This window comes from Tinamus guttatus, unplaced genomic scaffold (genome assembly GCF_059628265.1).
Source record: "Tinamus guttatus ecotype Peru unplaced genomic scaffold, ASM5962826v1 Tinamus_guttatus_pri_ptg000131l, whole genome shotgun sequence".
Classification (NCBI taxonomy): Eukaryota; Metazoa; Chordata; class Aves; order Tinamiformes; family Tinamidae; genus Tinamus; species Tinamus guttatus.
The window spans coordinates 280953-303591 of record NW_028288665.1 but is presented as its reverse complement, the minus strand read 5'-3'; the positions used below and the strand labels follow the sequence as shown (position 1 = coordinate 303591).

The following is a 22639-nucleotide window of genomic DNA, read 5'->3' as shown; positions in this document are numbered from 1 at the left end:
ATAGGGGGTCAGACTCTCCAATGACTTATGATTTACAGCAGCTGGGAGCTAGTCCATTGAATTTGAATAATGTCATGTCCTGACAGTGGTTAATTGCCACCCAATTATCAAAACTTTCTGGGCTTATCATCACCTCAGTAGAGCTCGCACATTATTAATCTTGTCTTTCACCAACGGGAAGTGCAAGGCTTGGAACACTTTGTGGGAAAGAAGAAGGGAATGCCGTTCACCACGTTTCTCAGCTTAATTTACATGACCAAGTGTTTAACTCATTGAAGAATGGTCTAACGTGTAGGCTTCTTCTTTCTATACCCACTCATGAGCTGTGCACTCAGGCACCTATATAATCTCTACTGGCTGCTAGTGGCAAACTGAAAACCTATGGCAGTGCTCAGATATCAGATTTAGATTGCACAGTGCTCTTTGGCATATAGTTCTTGTGTTTTAATGTGTATTTCTTTGTGTGTATGACCTTTAATTTAAAGATGAAGAAAGCTGAATTAGAGTAGTTCAACTATCAATAAAATACGTGTTTGTTATCAAAAGCCTTCCCAGACCAATAAGGTTATTGTGTAGCAAGGTTAAGCTGGATATGTTTAAGGCTAAGCATGTATATCTTAGACTTTGGATACTCAAAGGATACATCTGTCTGGATATCTGTTACTGCCACCAGTGCAGCATCAGGAGGGTTAAGTGGGTTCTTTGAGCAGGGCAAAAAGTGATGGCTCTAAGTAATGGCCAATAAACTCTGCTTCCTGAAAAGCAGCCCATGCTACTATGCAAGCAAACTTCCTTTACATGCAAGCAAACTTCCTTTACATGAAGCCTTTGGATACCCTCCCAATTCTTTTCCTTCTGCATTTCCACCCTCCTGCCCCTTGGCATTCTTTCACACTGACATGTCATTAAGGTTGTCTCTGAAGCTGGCCCAGGCAGTCATACATATTATTTACATCACAACAGAGCCTGAGGGCAGCAGACAGGGCTGGGGGCCTGTTGTACCAGCTGCTATTCAACCATTAAGTACAGAGTTAGTTTGACCAAAAGAGATTTCCATCTTGAATTTTAACAGGTAGACAGAGATGATTGTTTCACTGATGCTTCAGATCCCCCATTCAAGTTGGCAAAAGCAGGAGTCCTTAAGAAATCCTCATCTTCCAGCACAGAGGTGTCACACACAAGACTGCCAAACTGAGATCTCCTAAATTTATCACTAGCTGGTGATGCAAAAGCCACAGCAGCCAACCAGTAGAGTTTAACGCAGACAGGCAGGATTGAAATGTATGCAAAGATTTGGGAAATTCATGCTGGGTCCAATCAAATGCTCATATTTGGAGCCATGTGCTTACTTACACATTAAAAAAGAGAGGAAATACCCCCAAATCCCTACGTATCAACCACATTTTTAAAAGCTTTTTATTAGAGGAAAATCTCCAAACCATTTTAAAGCCATGCTAGAAAGTCAGCCTTTAAGTATACAAAACACCGGAGACCATCATATGCTAATGTGAGCTTAACAAAACACAGAGTATTACCGAGTGTAATTATACAGGCCAGTTTAGTAGCTTTACCTCTGGCTGTTCTCCATCCTGCTTTCAAGCTACATCCTCTCCTTTCATCTTACTCTACACCACATGAAACAGGTGAGATGTTCCCTTTATATAGCTCAGGGCTGTAGTCACATGACTCTCAAAGCTTGGTATCTTCATTTAATCAGTTAAAAGAATGGAAATAATCAGAGATCTTTCACGAACTCTATGCCAAAATCTAATTTTGTTAAGCATTCAATGCTTACTGAGTTCAAAAAATCAAGAAAAAACGTAATTAATTTTTCCTAGGAATACCTACTTTGAAAAGCTGCCCTGGGGGGTACACTTGTGGGAGAATCTCTCTCACAAATCACCAATATGCATCACTGCTAGAAACTTCCACAAAAAGAGAATGCTAACGCTTTTTATTGTCAAGGCAACACTGGTTTCTGCATCACATTTGTTCACACACAGATAGTAACAGCATTTACTTTTTATCTGATTCTATTTGAATTTTTATCTTGATTTAACTGACACTGATTTCTTATAGAAAAGAACAAGTGGTTTAGGGTTATCTAGACCAGTAACAACTTTTGACAGCAAAGAGATGGTGATACTTCCCCAAAACTCTGTATTTTAGTACCTCACCACTAGATTATATGACAGTGCCAATAACATAAACTGAATAGAGCAGTGGTTTTCAGTTCTGGGGTCCTTAAATGCATTGGGAGGACTTGTGAATGATTTTTAAGGGATCTGTGAAGAGTAACACCGATAGGGCAGGCTCATGCCAAAAGGCTTAAGTCTGCTTGAAAGGAGCCTGGAGTGCCACTGGAAGATGCTGTGGAGTCTGGAAAAATTGAAAACCCTGGGGCTTCACTATCTGCTTCAGTAGAGAAGCTTGCCGATCCAAGGCCCTGCATGTTGTCTGTTGTGCTCTTCTTTCTCCACTGCAGGATTAACCTCGCATGCTCACACACCAGCGTTTCTCAGGCCTCCTCCCACTAAGACCATCTGACCCATGAATGCTTTGAGATTGCCCTGCCAGCATGGAGCAGTTCCGCTCCTCTTCTTCCTCTGTCTCTGCTCACAGCATTAGTTGACCTGATAGATGTTTGTTTGTATGTGAACGTCATGGCACATCACAGGTTCCAGGGTTAGGCTTGCAAAGCTACAACATTGCCTTGTAGGCAAGACAAATATTTCCTGCCCCTCCTGTATTCCCATTAGCACAATCAGGAAGACATCCTATTTAATTTCCTATCAACCTCTGTGGTCCTTTTAGCAATAAGGGAGGCTTAAGGTGTGTTTTAGTCTGAAAATAAATAAAATGCATGTCGATTTTGATTCTGAGGCAAAGAGCTGCATTTTCCACATAGAAAAGTACCTGGTAATGGTTCTGCCTTGAATTAATCTACTATGTGAAGTCACCTTTCTGACTGGAGGGAAGGGCGTCACTTTTATGTACAGGGCAGAGGGGAAATTTGTAGAAACACAGCATAAACGAGTTTGGGAGAGGCCTCTGGGGCTCATCTGTCCACCCCTTGGTCAAAATAAGGTAGACTTTAAAGTTAGGTCAGGTTGCTCAGGGTGTTGTCTAGTCAAGTTCTGAATATCTCCAAGGATGGAGATTCCAGCACCTCTCTGGGCAACTTGTTCCACAGGGTAAATTTTTTTACCCTCAGAGTAATTGCTTTTTTTTTTTTTTTTTTTTTTCTCCTTTAAGCAGAATTCCCCTCGTGGTAAATTGTGTCCATCGCCTCCCATCCTATCACTGTGCACCTCAAAGATGAGCCTGGTTCGGTCTTCCCTATGTTCTCCCGTTAGTTAAGACCTTACTGCTGCCTATAGCTACCTAATGGGAGAACATAGGGAAGACCAAGCCAGGTTGAACAAACCCAGGTCTCTCACCATCTCCTCATGCATTGTGTGCTACAGGTGGCCCCTCCACTGCTCCTGCTCCAGGGCATCAACATCTGTCCTGTACTGAGAAGCCCCGAACCAGATCCAGAGCTCCCAACACAGGCTGGTAACTCTGAATACATGGTAATACTCACGTCCCTCAGCTTGCTGGATACACACTTGCTAATGCAGCCCAGCGTTTGGGCTTGAGTCACCCCTTGGGTTTGGGCTTGAGTCACAAGGAGAAGCTGGGGATAAACACAGGGCATGGATGAGCAGAGCTGTAGGGCAATGACTAGAGCAGCTTCACACACTCCCATTGCCAGGGGGGTGGTTTCAACCAGCAGACAGGGAACCTCACAGCTTTCCACCCTACCCTGCTGTTCAGACAACTGATGCTGGTGAATCACTGCACACCCTAAAGAGGGTGGTTTGCTCTTGAGTCTCTGAGCTGTGGCACTTGCACAGATGATTCACAGACGGTTCAACCCCCTGGCCCAGGGGCTGGGTAGGCCGCTGAGGCAGACATGCCTAACTGCAACCTGCTCTGTCCTCTCCCGTGTGTGAGGGGTCTCACTTGGCCTGAGGGAGGTGCTGGGTTTTGAACCAAGCCTCAGGCGGTTTTCCCTTTCGCCCTGTCCTCCGTTCCTTGCTTTCACTGTGGAAATTGTGTGTGTGTTGACTTGTTTGATAATTTGTAGTTGGACTTTTCAGGAAAATTGTGGTGGGGAATTGGGTAGAAGGAAGTTCCATCCATCCTAACTCAGTCTAGGAAAGGTAGAAAGATCAGAGTGGGCAAATTTCTTTCTCAAGCAAGAGACAAATTTCATCTGGCTCACTACAGAAACTCCCAGCTTATCATCATTGCCAACAACAGTACTATGAGAACAGTGAACTGTTAGGCAGAAAACTGGCAGTTTTGCAGCCAAGATCCAATTTTTGCAAGGAAAGCCAGGTTTGCACCTCTTTTCTGATGCTGTTTTGCTGTTGTGAAAAGCAGTACATATGGAAGTCCATTAGAGCCTAGGGCTATTGTTGATACTGTCTTGACTCATTCTTGGCACCCATCCTTCATCTTCCTTCGATAGCTCAGCTGGTAGAGCGGAGGACTGTAGGCTGTGTGTATAAAGTAATCCTTAGGTCGCTGGTTCAATTCCGGCTCGAAGGAAAATTTTTGTTTTTTCACTGTAATTTTTATTTTCGACTTTCATGTATTTCTGGAATTTGTATTTGGCAAAAATGACCTTTCTAACCATACCACTCTCTAGACCACTATGAAAAATTTACTTCACTTAAAATATACCCTTTTCAAGGACTTCATTACTCCTACCTGCCTTGTCTGTTTCAGCTGATTCTTGTATCACTGTTACTTGACCTTTGCCATGTGTCTACCTCATCAGCACATACTCATGCACATCATATGGGGGCCTCTTTTCTGATGGACTCAACAGCTTCCACAGACCCTTGCTAGCTAGAGCAAACCCATAACACAGAGCTTGCGGAAACTCTTTTAGCAGAGTGAGATGCGGAGAACTCGTGGACCATCAGCTACCGGGACCTTTTCATTGCTAATTTCACCCTTTCTCCCATCCAGTTCTTGTATTTTGAAGTCCTGAGTTTTTGAATGAGATGGGAATAGGAGAGATGAATATAGAAGAATGTTCTCATGATCATAGGCACTCCATGTTCATTCAGGTCTAGGTACTTTTGTAATGGTAATTATGTGTAATGCTTATCCGTGGCATAGTGAAGGATTTGTGAACACCGCTACATAAAATGCTCTGAAATACAGTACTTCTATACACTGTCCATTTCAATAAAAAACTATAGCGCTTGGGTCTGGTTACAAAGGAAATGGGTAAGAAAAGACACAATAGCTTCGTCTTTCACATGAAAGGAGCTTTATTAAAGAGTAAACATTTTCAGATATAATTGTACCTGATATATAACATAAAAGTGTAGTTATGTATATATTGCATGTTTACATTAGATGAGAGGACATTAGGGGTCCTCTCATCAAACATCAAAGATCATGCAAAACACAATGCTAACTCAAAGGCAGGAGAAGGGAATATCAACTTTGTTCAATTGCTTCCCTTTAACTGTATGTTATATATACTCAGTTATTTCTAATAAGAAATATTTGGTAGAAATTGGAATCGTATGCATCAAACAACTTGTATGAAGCTAGAGAACGTATGTAGCCCCAACATTTTTTAAAAATGTATAGTTTTACTAATTAGATTTAAATCAATGACCATCAATCATAGTAGAACATCAATTTTCTCTGTCTTTTCAAATCCTGCTGCATTAATTTCTTTTCAGCCTGAACAGCAATATGCACTTGCAACCTCATAACCAGAATAGGTTTTCAGCACAGGGAGGCAGGGAAAAGGAAAGAGGCAGTCCTGCTACTTCTGTGAAGAGCATACCGAGCTCTCCAGGCCCTGGGGGACAAGCTACATATTTATTGGTCCACAGATCCTCCCACTGTGGGATGGGGTCATAAAGGCAATGGTGGAAAGACCCACCAAGTCTTCTTGTCTGAGGAGCTGTGCTCCCACAGAACAAACTCATATCACCTTCAAAACAAAAACTTAACCTGTTAGGGACAGGTTAGGCCACTGGTAGTAATCCGCTATGGGACGAGATAGTATTTCTGCAACAAAAAAGCATTTATTATCAGTAGGATATACTGAACTCTTTCTGAAATATTTTTTTTCTCTCTCCCTGTCTCACCTTTTGTCCTCAAACATTTCTGTTTTAGCCTATCTTCTACCTTAGAAACAACATACTGCATGGCGAAAAGGTTGCAGTGCATATGCTTTTCTTAAACATATTGCAATATATCCATACTTTCTCTCTAAAGGAAAAGTAGTGCTTACATCCCACTTAGGACAGCTCCATCAATTGAATTGCATCTCCTGTGCCCTCAAGCACTTCTTTCATGGTTACTTTGTATCTTCACTTAGCAGCATTTTTTTGTGGTTTGTGAATAATCTCATTTGTGCTCATTCTGAAAACAACTTTATGCTAAGAATTAAAGGTGTGTTTTTGGCACTGGCATAACTCTTAAGTTTTTAGTTGTACTTTTTCATAAAAGTTTGTGTATCTTGAGTTTTGTTTTGATTTCTTACTATAAACGAATCCCAGGGTATCTCTAGCCTTGTTCTCACCTGATTCCTTCAAAGTCATACTGCAGAGGATGCTTCTGATGCGACATGAAGCAATCTAGGAATGCAGGGCCTGCCTAGTGAAATTTGGTTAACCTTAAAGGAACCATTGAGAAAAGTTGGGCAGTCTCCAGTTTATGATTGAATGATGGGAGATGCATGCTCTGGTATCAGGTTTCATCCCAGAAATGCAGCACTGCAGCAATGATAAGACTAAAGACCTAACTTTGTACTGAACCCACCATTTTAATTTGAGGTCTGACGTTTTTTTCTCTTGCCTTTACTCTCTTGCAGCTGCCTGTTGTCTCTGGTCATGCAGGAGATGCATCGTAGATAGAGCTGCTCTAGCAGGGATCCTTCCCTTGCTTTTTTTCCCCATGATGCCAAAAACAAACAAACAAACAAAAAAACCGAACAACAACAACTACAAAAATGTTTCTGATTCCTGTCTGGAGTGATAATACAAAAAAAAAAAAAAAAAGTAACAAGTTCATGGTTCTCTTACAGCACTAAAAGTAGAATCATGGCAATTAAAATAATCTGCAATGAAGGAGAGCTTGAAAAGGCTTTTAAAACCAGAAAGCAAGTCAAGATGCTTTGCTGACAATTTACTAGTTTGTAGAAATTGCATGTGGTTGTAAATTGGTTTGCTCTTAACATGAAGTTAAACCATTCTTCAGCATATGTTTGGCTGAATATGTGAGGCATTTTCGGCATGGCTGGAAAACACCAAAAGCAGTTATTACCTTTTCTTACAGTTGCCGGATCAGGTAGTTTTATGCTGAACTCAGCAACTATTTGCACATTTCTGCAGATCTACCTAAGCACTCTTGCACCAACTGATTTTTCTTCTTCTTCTTCTTATCGGAGTTGTTATAATCAGGCCTTGATAAGAATTGCTGCCAGAGACATCCAATCAGTCCCATGTTATCATCTGGAAATGATTAGAGTCCTCAGGGCAGATTGAAGCCATTTTGATAGCATTGATTAGTTCCTTATTTCAAGTTGTGCCGCTTCACCGTTCAGTGTTTTAAAATTCTTGCCTCATTTACAAGAATACTTTTTTCACATTGTAAATAGCAAAATGTATTTTGGTGTGTGAATCCAAATAGGCTTTGAAGTTTGTGGCTTTGTAATTTGAAAGTCATCTGGAGAGTGTATACTCTATTGCCAGCTTTAATCAATGCACGATAATCAATTATCATATCAAAGTGTTCAATTACGCCTTAGTGATGTGGCACTGTAGCTGTTTGGCTTAATTTCCTAGAAGATTCTGAGCACTCTCACAGTAGCATTCGGGTTGCTTAGCTGCCTGCTTAAATATGTCTGCTGTACTATTCCAGCATGAGCCTCCTCACAGAAAACATTGTAGGATATTTCTGTGACACCTTGTAACCCTCTTCCTGCCTACTCTGAGTTGCAGGTACTATGTCGTTTCCAGTTGCTAAGATGGGAGTATTTGTCTATCCTTCTGTGCTTTTATTCTTGGGCTAAGAGTCCTGGCTCCATCTTAGTCTGGTCTAGAGGGATTAGAGAGATTTCAGCATTTCCTTTTCCTGCAGCATGCTACTTTATTTTTCCCCATGGACTGGGGGAGAAAAGTTACAGCATTCCCTTGAGTCTGGTATGCTTCATGTTTATTTGAAGACTAAGGAAAAATGTGGCCTGATGAAGCATGATTGCTGCTTAATTCCCCAGATCCTGCGGAGACCCTGGATGATCTGTATGCATGAATTCAAGGGTGTCTTCTAAGCCAAGAATTGAAGAGTTTGTCCTCCATATTGTACTTTTAGGTATATGTGGAGCTAAAATAAAACTAATAATTTTATTAAAGCTCTTCTGTTTATGTATGATCACTATGTTTTGAATGCCACACAATCTTAAATGTATCTCATGTCCCCGTGACATGAAGATGTCCTGTTGTCCTTGTTTCAGATGGGGAGTAGTCAAGTAACATTGTTGGTACCAAAGACTTGTGTCTGTTGAGTGGTGTGTCCTAAAAGGCTGTGTCAGAGCATGAAACAGTGCCTTGGCCTTCAGAGGCTCAGACTGAAGTGTATCCTTCTTTGCTTCTGGAGTTTCTCACTTCTGGTACACCACTGGCTTATCCCTTCCAATCTCCAAATACTCAGCAACTTATTTTTCCTTGATTTCAGTTTGCAGCAGCAGCTTTGCAGCCTGAACCATCTCCTGTTTGGTTCCTTCTCACAGAAGGAGAGTGAAGTGGAGAGAGAAGCGTGAGTGAAACGCTAAAGTGATGTTGCTGTTTTAAATCTTAGAGCATCGCCACAACCACGTTTTGAACTGAAGGAAGAAAGTGAGGGGCTCTGTGCTGAAGTCCTTGGAAGAAGGCCCATAAAATCATGGCAATTATCCTTGTCTCATCTTGCTTATTGAGGAATAATCAAACCTATGATGAGCCTTTTGACCTGCCAGACCTCTTAACTGAGATACAACTGAAGAGATTCGCTACAAAGAGGTATATTTTTTATTCTTGATTTTTAACCATAAAGAGTTCCTTAGGGAAATAGTATATAGTAATAATACTTAATGGTCTTCTGATCAGCATCTGGCATTGAATATATATTTTTTCTCTTAAATTGCATTGAAATTAAAACTGCAGTATTGCACTGAGTTCTCATTTCCTGTTAGGAGAGGAATTGCAATGTTTTATTGATTGACAAAGCTGTTTCCCATCCTGCATAAGTGTATTTGGTGGTGAGGGCTTCTTCTCTCAGAGGCAGACTTGCCTCTCTGCTCCTTTCAGTTTGGAAGATTTTTCCCTTTAAATTATTCATAATGAAACCACCAAACCTCAAAATTTAAAACAGAGGGGAGCAGGTATAAAATACTCTCATGTATGCCTTGCATAAATTTATGTCCCATCGCATTGAATAAAAGGAAATAGCAAGTTAAGCATGTTCAAGAAGCCACATGATGAGGATAATTGATGCATTCAGCCTATAAGACATATAATAGTCCATTGTAGTTATGGGATTGGCCAGCCAATATTTTTGCCTTGGAGATCATTACTTAAGCAGATGACTCCTGACCCTTTTTTTCTAAGAGCTTCCAGAAGCTGGCCAGAAAGTAGTCTTTTGTGCGTGTCAGCCCTTAACATCTCCCTCTGAGCACCTCAGTTTTTCATTTAACTTACTTCTGAACATTAATCAGGTTTTTATTCTGAGGATCCTTATGAGAAATAAATTGGAGCCTTTTCACAAACACAATTGTGAAATCTCCTTCCTTACTAGTTATAAGCTTGTCACAATGTGGCAACAACATATGTGTCATAAGATGGTGCATTTAAAAAGAAATTAATAATAAAAAAGCTAAAGCAACATGCTGTGTCATTCTATATGAAAACATCCTTACCTGTAGAATTCTTGGAAGTTTAAGAAAATTGTTTTCATAGCAGCAGTTATGAGAGCAAGGAAACTGACTCTCACAAAGGTCTATTTTATCTATAATTTGCTATAATTTTGCAGTTACCATTGGTCCTCATCCCCAGACATGGTTGATAGGCAGAAGCTGGTGAAAGATGCATAACCTGAAAGGCAAACCTCATTACACTATCTGTTTTAAATAAGCGTAGACTCAGGACAACAAGAATGCTGATTGAGATCTTGAAGATTTAAATGGTACCGAAAACTGGGCAGTTGCTTTTCAGTGTTTTTGGAAAAACAGCAAAGGAAATGTTGTTGAAAAAAATGCTTGAGCAGAAATAGCAAAGAGATGGAGAAAAAGGAGATCTAGTGCAAGATGTACTTGTGAGACCGAGGGTAAAACCGTGGAGGAAAGAAAATGCTATCAAACTAGAGCAGCAGTAAAAAGACTTTTTGTGTGTGTGTGTGAGAGAGAGAGAGAGTCCCACCCCAGTACAGGCATTACAGGGTTTGACATTCACACTGGTGTAAGGTACCTTAAAAGGAGTTTGCAAAGACTGGAGCTTCTTCATGCCCCTCTTTATTTTCTGCAGCTTCTTCTCCTTGGTCCAGCCCCTGCCCTGTGCTGCCCTGCCCTCCCACTTGGGCACAGCTCACTCACTCAACTGTTCCTTCCAAAATATGCTCGCACTCCCTGAGCTGGATGCAAACTCTCCAAGAGCCTGCAGCATTTGCAGACCAGAGAACCTCCTGGAAAGGCCCGTGTACATTAGTGCCAGGGCGAAGTAACCAGCTGGGAAGCTGGGGGAAAAGGCAACGTGGAAGAGGAAGCAAGACCTAATGCCATTAGCAGTGGGGAGCTCCTGGATCATCCTGCTCTTCCTTGCAAGTCTGTACGTCGCGGACAGACTCTCCTGGGAAGAGAGTGCACTGCCACGCTCACAGTTCCCCCGGAGGAACCATCTGAGTGCTTGTCTGTGTCTAGATCTTCCCCACGAGATGTGCTGGTGCACCGCGGGGATGAGCAAAGAAATCCCAGGTTTTCATCTGAGTTAGTTTGTTCTTTTAGGGCTGCAGATACTGCAGATTCAGCGTAGCCGAACGAAAAGTGCTTCTGATCAGCTCCCCTCCTGCAAGGAGGCGCGCAGGTGGACTTCTGGAATGGATTATAAAGAAATCCCATAGCCTCCTATAAAAGTGAATTTCAAAAGCCTAAGAGCAAGCTGAGTGGTAAGGGCTTGTCGGGGATTTGAAAATGAATATGATTCTAAACCCCTCCCCCCCCAGTCACTGGGAGAGAAGATCTCTCTAAAATATGGCCCCACCTGAAACCAAGATGCCAACAGACTTCTCATTTGCTTTCATTCTGATAAGGCCTTCCTTTGCCTAATGCACAAGGCTGTGCACACATTATGTGGCTGGCCTTTCTTGGAAAGGAAAGACAGGCCTCAGCATATAATCATTATTTCTAGTTCTTACTCTTAACATATGTATGACTTATTATTTATAGAGCCTTGCAATAAAAATGAGAATGATTTTCTTGACCCAATAAGTTACATCTTAAACCAATAAAAGAACAAAGGAGGGGGACCCAGGATGAAGAAGAAGAGGACATTGGAAAGGGCTCTATTTAAAGAGTCACATGAACAGCTAATAGATGTATCCAGAGAAAGGAGATAAAATATCCCAGATTAATAACTGTTGCTTTTTGCTGCCTTATTGCTTTCAGAAGGGTTTACACTCTTGGATCCAGATCTGTATTAAAGATGAAATAGCTACATTCTGCATTTTAGTCATCCCAATAATGATGGCAATGTCTTAGTTTTAAACTTATGTTCTCCAGAGAAAGCAATCCTCTCTCTAACGTTTCCAAGGGAAAAATTAATCAGCTTCTGTTCTATGTATTGCCTCTGTACTCGCTCCTCCATTCTTTGCTTCTCACTGCTTGACCTTCTTTGAGCTAGTCATGAAAAGCAACAAAATGCTGCTTTAAGTTCATAAATCTTGGTCCTCCTATTTTCTGTGAACAGGTCCAGCTGAGAAAGTGAAGAAGAAACCTGTCAGGATGCCATTACAAGCACTGTATATCAGAAACCCATTGGATGGCAAGCCTAGCTCAAACACGAGCTTTGTTTTTGCAAAGCAGGAAACGTTGCTTAAATTCATATAGTAAATATTTCTCTGTATCATGGGGAGCTTTCATGTAAGCTCAGATTAGCTGGAAATTGGGACAAGGCATGAACTTTGCTCCCTCAACACTATAAAAGCGTTTGTCTGAGATATTTTTCAAGGAAGACCCTCAGCTTTGGGCCAGGCTGAAATGCATTGCAATTGATTTTAGTAGTGCATTCTTTGGAGATTAGAGAAAAAAGCTTTTAGGCTGATGTTTAAAAATAAGGAAATGGTTTAGAAGGAGAGGGGGAAGATTCAGAAGACAAAAGAACGGCACAGGGATAACTTTCATTACAAATATGGGAAAGGACAAGAGGGCTAAGGATGAGAATAGTGTTTATTTCAAAGGGATGAACTCAGAATCCAAGCACTGGTTGAAAAAGAAAATCAGAAAGGTGACTATAAATGAATTTGAAACTGGTGTAAAATGAGTTGATTCTGTTGATTTTCTCACATTATGCTAGTGCTGGTCCAAGAAAGGCCATTCTGTAGAGCATCAACAGAAAGACAAGAATCCAGGGGATCACAGAGACTCCGTAGAGCTGCTCTGTCTGAGTGATGGGGGCTGGGGATGCTCAAGAAGGGCAGCGATAGTCCTGGCATTAACTGGTGGTGGTATGCAAGGGAATGCAGGTGCTAATATTCATCTATGACATTTTCCAACGTCTTGCATCATAGCACTATTACCCCAAGGGTTAAATAACTCTTCCGTGGGAGTAGATGGCTTCAGCCAACAAGGTTGACAGCTGGGTACTTTTATGAACGCTGAGCCCAGCTTGCATATTGAAAGAAATAAATGCATTAGCTGGTAAATATGTTGGGTCTTTTTCAAGGCCCACTAGCATGTTGCTGTGCACATGGAAGCATGGAAACAATTTGCGGGCTCGAGAGCTGGTCAGCACTCCCTCAAGGAATCGTGCCACATGCTCGTTTTTTCCTTCCCCTTTAGAATAATGCTTTATTCAGCGTCTTTTGCTTTAGTTCCACTATTTGCACTTGAAATGTGGCCTTCTGACACTGAGAATCTGGGTGAGTAGAGCCATATTAGTTGTAAAATCCCCAGCCAGTCTTATTTTTTGGCATGAAGGTGGTTGTTACGGCATTGTTTTTATTATTCATCAAAAGGAAAGTTTTCAAAGTAAATACAGCAAATACCACATAACATAAGCTCTTCCCAACCGCAGCTTCCTCTCCCTTTTTTTCCCCCCTACCTCCTATTTTTATAAGTAATCGGGTTGTTACTCCAAAGTCAATTTCAGGTCATCTTTCATTTGGTCCAAAGATATCCCTATTGGCAAGCTATTTTCCCATTATTCAGGAACACACATATTGTTTTACTTACAGCTGTGTGCTGTATTTTATGTTCTCATATAAATGTTATGCCTGGATTATCATAACTAGAGCAAACTGGTTTTAGGGTTTGTTATTGTTGTTATTTTTAGGTTTTTCTCCCCGCAAGCAGGCCAGAAATGTTTTTGTATATATCTTTCGGTGTATCTTCTGTAGTTCTTGAAGAGATTCAAGGTTCCACGTTTCTCTGTTTCAGTAATGTAGAGTTCCCCTCTGCTGTGCGAATTTCCCTAGTTTGGGCAATGATGACAGCTGAGGTTTTGATTAATGAGTAATCAGCACTGCTTCCATACTGAAGGGGCAGTAAAGAAGACGATACAGGAACAGATTCCAGAAATTTGTTACCTGCTGCATGGAAAAAACAAAACAAAACCCAACCTGTTACTGGTTTCAAGGAGTGCCCTTACTTGTAGTGTGTGGGATATGGTGAATAACCATTCTGCATTCACTTAGTCTCTACTTTCATTTTGTGAACTGCTCATATAGAAGCGAATACTTCTGTATTGAGGGCCCGGTGAGGGAAGGCACTTAAGTTTGATTGGCTTCAGCACGTTCTTAAATATTTACAGAAGTGATTAACTGACTTGAAGTCTTGATGCATAAGATTGCATTTGTAGCAATAAATACGCATGGTTATTTTTAATCTTAGCACTGTATTTCATGCACATGCATGCTAATGCGCGATACGCTACGGAGACTACAAAATGCAGAAGAGGCATTTTTTTTTTCTTCTGTACAGATGACAGAAGCTGAACAGAATTTTCTCCTTATTTTAGGGCATCTCTGCCCTGCAGAAGGCCGCTGGAGGAAATTATGTCATTGAATTCCCTGCAGCCTTATGTTTCTCTTCTTTTTGCATGGTCTTCTTATGCAGAAAAGCACAGTTTGCCACCTCCTTTATGTTATAAGCATGACTACAAGCACATCTTGAGATGATCATAATTTAAGATATTCCCTATGTATGCTTGTTAATTTCTAAATGACTGGAAGGCACTCAGCATTAAGGGAAATTTCCTCCTGGAACTTTTTAAAAGAAACTGCACAGGGTATTTTTGAAGTTGAGTTGACGGTTTGCTTGAGCTTGTTTGTTTTATAAGTAGGCAAGTACAAAATATTCATACTTGCATGACAACTGGGAATCTCACAGGAGTCATGATGTTTAACTGGCACCCAAGGGGCAAGAACAGAGCTAATACAGGACCATTGGGGTCATGTGGGTGAATTGTTCAAAAAACGCTGGTCTCTCTCATAACTTTAACCTTCTCCTCTGTAGGAGAATAAGTCTCCTATAGAATAAGTTTTATATATTAAAACAAACAGATGAGCAATACTTTTATCATTGTTGGTGGGGAAAGCATGCCTTATGCTTTGCAAGGCTCACAAGAAACAGTGAGCACTTCTGCTGGCAAAGTAACATACTGTCTCTTCTTATATTTTCAGGAGGAAAAAGACGGACTATAATTGAACGGATCGTCCAGCAGCTTGGACTTCAGGATGAACATCAAACAAAATGGCAGAGTGACTGAAGATAACTGGCACTTGTTTGTAAGACCCTTATTTTCCCTGATCTGAAACAGTCCTGGTCTGAAACAATTCACAAGTTGTTTTTGAGGCAGTAGGGGATCCCTGAGGAAAATGGTTTGCTGCTGTCCGCCTTGCTTTACTCACCTTCTGCATAGCCCTGGGAATGCCAACAAACTTCTGTGCCAGTCACAGCTAGCGATGGGGGCCGTGTTTAGGGAATGTTCGTATCTGAACAAGCAAACCAACAGTCTGGTCTTGATTGCTAGTGTCTTTATAATTTGGTTTCCTGTTGCAAGTTTGTACAGATGTAATGGCTGGTATTCCCCTTCTTTTAAATAATCATGACCATATTGGGTGGGGCGGTGGGGACAGACTAATTTACAGAAGTTTGCTGGAAGATCCCCCACCCTGCTCCTGTGGCTTAGCTTCTGTTCAAGCCTCACTTGAACGTGTAATGCTTTGCTTTGGGTGGTGACTTCTGTTCCCAACTATCCCGCTTCAAAAGGGGTTTTGATTGTTCGCTCCATTCATCCTAAAAGAAGTGTCATTAGAGCAGCTATCAGATTTAATCACATCTTGTCTACAGATTGAAAGAACACTTAATGGTGCACTGTAAATGCCTTGAAGAACAACAACTCAGGGAGCATGACCACAGCCTTGGTGAATCCTTCCTACATAAGCACATACATCCGGGTTGTCTCTTCTTTCTTGTAGTTTGACAAAACTTCTTTATAACATGCTGATCATTTATTGCTCAATGAGTGCTGAGTTGCCATAGTACAGATTGCTATTTCACTGAGATGTACTGGAGCAACAAGCCAGGCTGTATGAGAGCCTGGAAGGACAGTTTTGCATTCTTTTCTCACCATTATGAATTTCATTGTAACCAGTGGATTGGGTCATGGCTCTGTCCCTACTAGACATCACCGAACAAGCTATGGAACAGCAAGCTGCTTTTCAGTCAGATATTATGAATTCCTCTGACTCTACCCTTTGTGCCCTAGGAAACACTCTCAATTTTATTTCAAGCTCTTTGCATTTAACATGTGTTCGACATGTTTGGGAGTGGAGTTGGGAAGAATTTAAATCCTTTGCTGTTATGTGGCCAGCAGGAGTTGAGGAGTGTTCTGTTCAAAGCCTAGAGCTCCCCATCACACTACTTGTAGTCATCTCCAAATGGCAAGGGAAAAAAAGCTAATTGTGTGCTCTCCAATTTTCTCTATTAGGAAGATCAAAGGAATTGTTGCCTTTACTGGCAAATCTCAAGGATGAATTGTGGCAGCCAGACCAGTACTGGTCTGTGTTGAACTGTAGTCACCCAGAATAAATCAGCACTAATTGCAGTCTAGGGCTGCGATTCGAAAGGGACCGCTCAAGCACCAAACAGCTACCCTGATTCTCTGACTATTATTGTCAATGGCAAAATTCCCAGTGACCTCAAGAAGGTGCAGGGTCAGACCTGAAGCTATTCTATTGCCTCCTTTAAAGTCAACTGTCTTGTTACCTTTCTGTGGTGGGGGGAGGCAGTGGAGAGAGAAGAAAATAGGAAGGATAAAACAATATTGTAAGCTCTGTGATTTCATATTTGGTGGTGCATAATCACCTCTGCATATGGGGATCCAGAGAGAAGGCAATACTTGGGCTTTCTGGTCTCTACGGGGAAGGCTGTTCCTTTTGCAGCATTGCCATGCAGTATGGAGCCGAGCCTTCTCCTTGTTGGTCCAATTGCTGCTGTCTGGAGGTGCAAAGATACAAAAGATGGTTTTTCAGAATTTGATGCCAACTGACCCCTTTTCTTGGATTGTGGTGACTAGATGCCAAGGTGACTAGATGTCCGCTACAAGTCTTGAAGAAAATGGGCTGCTGGTTCAGGTTACGCTCCTTTCCCAGCCTCATCTCAAGTCCATAGCAGGAGGGTCTGTAAGCCACTGTGGCTGCATCCCTAGGGGATCCTGTCACCTCGTGGCTTTCTACAGCACCAGCCAGGCTGACTGCTTTCTGCAGGGCCAGCAAATCATTTTAGTGTTGCTCTCACTCTGAGAAGATCCAAGATATTTTGGATTTTTCACATAGTGTCAGTCGTATGCAAATCTGAGGAACAACTTGGCCTTAAACTTGGAGCTGAGGCTGCTCAAGGTTGATCAAGCCCAATGCAATACATTTGACATTGGAGCCTTTCTCTCTGCCTTTGCCCTGCAGAGGAGCAGGACAGATGGCTCCTTGCTGCTTTCATGTCCCTTCTTCTGCTGTCCCTCCAGAGCTGGTGGGTGCTGCTCTATGGGTGATCTGGTATTGTCATTTATTAGTCATGTTGAGCGCAGAAATGCCGAATGAACAGGAAAAGGTAACTTTCACCAAGCAAAGGATATCTGTTATATCAAATTATATTTTCATTTTGTACACAGAGATAACAGCTTTAAAGGTAATATGGCAATGTGGCTTTAACTATAAGTGAAATGCATCTACGCTCCACTTTTAAGATTTTCTCTGTGAGGGAAGGACAAGTAAAGAAATCCAAGGCAATTTGGAAGTCTGGTCAATTCAAAGACTCAAGTGATAATTTTGGGAGAAAAAAAAAAAAAGTTCCTCCCTGATAAAAAGGGAAATCACCTTTTCCTCAGGAAAAAAAAAAAAAGAGGCAAAGGTTAGGCAGGACCTTGCTGCAAAGTGAGGCACTACTGTGGGCTGTCCACGGGCCAACTCTGTGGACCGACAAGGAGCGTGGATGTGATCTGAGCTGAAGTGATTGCTGTGGAGATGAGATTGGAGTCTGAGTGGTGGGAGGTGAGAGGATCCACCAACACAGGCCAGGTTGCTCCTTCCCCAGCGCACACTGATACCGCCAGGCTCATGAGAAGACAAGTCTTTGTGCGTTCGGACGGCGGCTGCGAGGAGCGGGGCCAAAAGGACTCGCCGGCCTGGCCGCCCCGCCTCATGGTGGGTCCAGCGCGAGGCGCAGGGCGCCGTTTCAAGAGAAATTACCAACGCTCCTCGGTCAGCTGTGAGACACCATGTTGAGAGGCTCACATGATCACCGTAGCTCTTGACCTCCTCAGAGTGTTTTATAAACATTGCTAACCCCTCCTCACTGCCCAGACAGGCAGTGATCACCCTTCCTGTCTCCGTCTCGGTCAAAGGGCTGGTGCCCTCGGGTGCTGAGGGCCACTGTGGCCGCACAGGTGAGTACTACAGTCCTGGCTCGTGGGTTTAAAAGCAGCATGACCTGTCATCGCTCTCCTCGGCGGCGGTCGGAAATGTCTTGCAGCCAGATGCTTGGCTGGTGTCAGTCAGCGGCGCACCGCACATCTCCACCAGCTGCAGAGCTGCCCCCCTTCGCCGGAGCGGGAAGGGGGCTGGGGGAAGGCAGAGAGGCCGTTCCTGGTAACCTCTCCACCAACCTTCATTCGGGATAAGTGCCTCCATATGTTAGCTAATGCTAATCAAAACCAACGGCACAGAGGAGCGTGCAGGATGTGTGCGTGTAATGGGAGTTGCCCCTGATCCTGCACCGCTGCAGCCTTTCTCCCCTTCTGTATCCACCTCTCAGTTGGATTACTCCCCCCCGATGGATGTTTAACTCTGCTCCCTTGGCCTGAGCCATGCCCTGCATATAATATTGCTCCAAAGGGCTGCCCTGTAAGCAACGGTGCCCATTGGCCTGGAGATATGTTGGGAAAGGACTCTGGAGACGCAGCTTCTTCTCCCCCCAGCCTCCAGGCACTTGCCAGGCACCAAGACAGCTCTGAGCGTGGGCATTTCTCAGGGCAAAGGAATTGTGCTTAAAAGGAGAAAGCAGCCCAAACACCTGTGATGTTCTTCACATAACAGCAAGCAAGTTCTGGCTTGCCCTTGGGGTGAGGAGAAGATTTTCAGAAATGAATGTTCAAAATATCTGTTTACAGAGTGGACTAGAATATCTCTGGGGGAGGCTGTGCATTTGAGCTGTCAGGTTGGTATTAAGAAGTGACATTTGCCAAGTGATGGATAGGATTCAATAGTATGTGATTCCCACATTACCAATAGTAGGAGTTGCATGAAGTATTTTGAAGATGCAGGGCTAAATATATTACACACATACATAATAGTCATGGCCAATGTGGGGGGAAAACCTATGTGTATGGGATATGCAGGGTATATTTCCACAGAGTTCATTGCATTTCACAGGAGGATCAGTACTCTCAAGAGTGATTCAATGATGTGCTATCCTATACTCAAAAGCCTAGGATTTACCTTTTTTATTTATTTTTAAGTTATCATTATTAGTTTTGATAGAGCTGTCCTATGTGTTGGTATTGGAAATACATCCAACATAATTGCAGCAAATTCAAAAGACAGTTTAACAGAGGTACATGTATCTAAATGCAACAAACAGCCTGCCTTTCATTCTCAGTCAAGGTTTTGTTCCTGCTGTCTTAAAGTTGGTGGCAACATTCCTTGAGCTCTCGTGGGCCAGAGGTGAGTACAAAACACTGTTTCCCCATTCAACAACCCCATCACATGGGCCTATTATCTTTGCAGTAGTCAGAAGGTAGCATGAACAAGAAAACAGGAGTGCACTTTAAAGTACCGTTCTAGCATTTGGGCTCTACAGAAAATGAACATAATGTAGGTAGTACAATGGACTGGAGGTAAGACTGAGAAGCAACAAAGAAATGGAAAATGTGCAAGATGACCATGGTTTTCATGCTGCTCCCCGGCATTTGCTCCATTTGTGTATACCTTGACTGGCCCTGAGGTGCCTAAAACAAGATATTAACTTGCAACTTTTATTCATACCTTTTATGTTACACCTTTAATTTTACTAAGATATTTGTCACAGATATGTTTATGGAGAATGCTTTTTGCTACTCCAGTCCTAGGTTGTGTCTCAGGTGACATTTGTGGTGAGCAAATTAGCACACAAGCTGAGTTTTTTTTGTTGTGGTAGCTCTGCAGCAGACACAGCTTTTGTAAGCAAATGTTGCAAGAGAGGTAGTTTTTTTGCATCACTCCATATCTCTTGAGAACTGTTCAGGTAAGTAATTGGTTGAGATAAAAAAGAAACATTGTTAACTAAGAAGTAACCCAAGACTGTCTCTCTTTAGGAACTCATTATTTTTAATATCTGTCCCTTTTCTGGAATTTTGGCTTAAAGTACACCATAGTAACTCCTTTTCTTTAGGCTTAGTTGAAATCTATTATACTATATATATCTCAAGAGGCTAATTTAAATAGTAGTCAGCTAGTTTCTCTGGTTTGATATTCACAGGCAAATGTCAGCTCAATTTTCAAAATAATTGCATGTCTTTCACAACTTCTGCAGCTAATGCTTCCTTTTAGAAAACTTGATAAGCCTCATCTGTAGTCCTGGAAAAATCCTTAGTATTAGGTGGCTCTTCCAGGAGCTCAAAAATCTGTAGATGTCCATTGGATAGAGCTTTCCTACATTAACGTATAAGTAGAACAGCCCCCTCTTTTTTCCACCTGGCGGTAGTTATTTAGCAACAATTATGTTCATTTCTGAACTCCTGTGAAATATATTGAACTACAATTACACCAGCCTACTAAAGGGTTCTCTTGAGCTGTTTTCAGATACTTATATATGCATAGTGGGGCGGATATTTATACACACAGTTTTGGGCCTGTTATACGCAGCCTTTCTCCTAGTGTCTGGTGGCTTGGCTCAGATGTAGCACAGATTAGTACCCTCGGTTGGTCAATCCAACCTGGAAGTCTGTTTCATTCTACATTGTCTAATTTTGGCATCAGTGCTATTATTTTCCTATAGTGGATGGGAGAGTTGAGTTGTTGAATATGTTTTTGGTATGGCAGTTATTAATGCTGCTGCACTAGCCTTCTGCTTAGAATCAGTGAAATCTGTGCATATATTATTCCACACATTGACCTGACCGTTTCCACCTGGGCCTTAATGAAAAGCACACAGTGCAGTATCACTCTAAGGTAGGCTGGGGTCTAACAGTGGGCAAATTGTGCTGCATTCCAGTTCTGCCCAGTTGTTTATTGGTCTTGCACTTCCAGAAGTGAAGGAGCCCAAGCTGCCAATCAGCTGAAACACATGTTATTGGTTTTTGGATATATTAGTTCTGGCAGCCTGGAAAACACTGATGTTAACAGAGCGGAAGTGTTCGCATCACAATTGCAGTCAGATCCTACAAATCTAAGCACCTCGAAATTGAAAACACACTCACTATCACAATGGAAGTGATGCCAAAGTCAGACCAGTCATGAGTGCTATGTAGTCCTGGCCTGGTACTGGTGGTGCTATCCACAAAGGTCACTGTACTGTCAGTTAACAGAGAAGAAGTCATCACCGAACTGGGCACTCTTTACTATGAGATGTTATACTTGCAGGAAATACTCTGCAGGCTAAAGAATCTGCAAGATACAATCTGCAAGATGAACCCGGCTAGGGGAAGAGCACATGAGCAACACCACAGAGAAGCCTTTGTTGGCCCTCCTCACCAATACAGCATCAGCGTGGAAGCACTGATGGTCAGATATGTGCAGCATTTCCATACCACGTCTCTCTAGGCTATGTGAAAGGCCCCATCTAGGGATCCCTTTCCTGATCGCTTCAGCAGCCACAAAATTGGCACAAGTGATGAAGACAAGCAATTATTTCAAGCAGATGAACTAAACCTAGCCTATGGCTGAAATCTTGCTGCCTTGAGAAGCAGCTGATGGAAACAGGGCTACAGTATTGCTCCAGCATTGGTCAGCAATAATATTGGTGGCAAAGTGGCAATGGACTTAACCCTAAGATTGCATCTTAAGCCAATTTCTGGGCAGATAAAAGCAGTCCTTTAAAGCTGTTCCACTGGGTTTTAAAAAGGAAAATTGAGAAGGCTTCACTAGGGAACTTGATCTCTTGTAGTGTTTATTCTCATCAACCAAGAGCAGCAATTAATATCTGTTTCAGATGGTGAGAATCTCTTTCAGATGGTGAGAATAAACAGTCTTGTAGACATGCAGAGGAAATGGAAATGACATATGAATTTTGATTAACCCACTTTCCTCAGCTTTGCTGCACAGTGCCAGAATATAGTGATATGAATCCTTCAGTTACTTGCCATAGAATCTTCCCAGGCTGCTTTGTTTAACTGAAAGTAGCAGAGTTTCACATACATACCTGAGAGCTGCATGATTCTTGTGAGCTGATCACGAAAAAGGTGCCTGAACTGTTAGTTCTTTAGCTCTGTTGTGAGATACACCCTCTTGTTACATTCCTCTAAGAAACCAAGAATATTCCTCTTCTTAAATGCAACCATATGATGGAGAAATCTCTCATGATATCATTTATTTTGATACCTCTGACCATCCCTTTCCTTATAGCCCCAAACACTGCTTGGACTTTCCACAGTGTTTCTTGCATGTTGATATAAACTTGTATGGTGAAAATCTGATGTCATCTGCAGCTGCTGAACCATATTTCAAAGAAGAAGGCATTAACCCTTTCTAGCAAAATCTCTCTTGTGAAAGAGAGAACATCATGCTGCCCAAACAGCGTCAGCTGCCTAACTGTTTATGTCAGTATCTACTTGCCAGGCCCAAGGCTCTGCTGATGGAAATTGGCACTACTCCATGGAAGTCAATGAAGCTGTAA

General features: G+C 42.2%; 1 non-coding gene across 1 annotated transcript; it reads left to right on the top strand.

The window, feature by feature from the left end:
* The first annotated feature begins 4509 nt into the window (after positions 1-4509).
* On the top strand, positions 4510-4599 carry TRNAY-GUA (transfer RNA tyrosine (anticodon GUA)). Its single transcript is given in 2 exon segments — positions 4510-4546; positions 4564-4599. It is a non-coding gene; the product is annotated as a tRNA-Tyr (tRNA).
* Positions 4600-22639: the final 18040 nt, after the last annotated feature.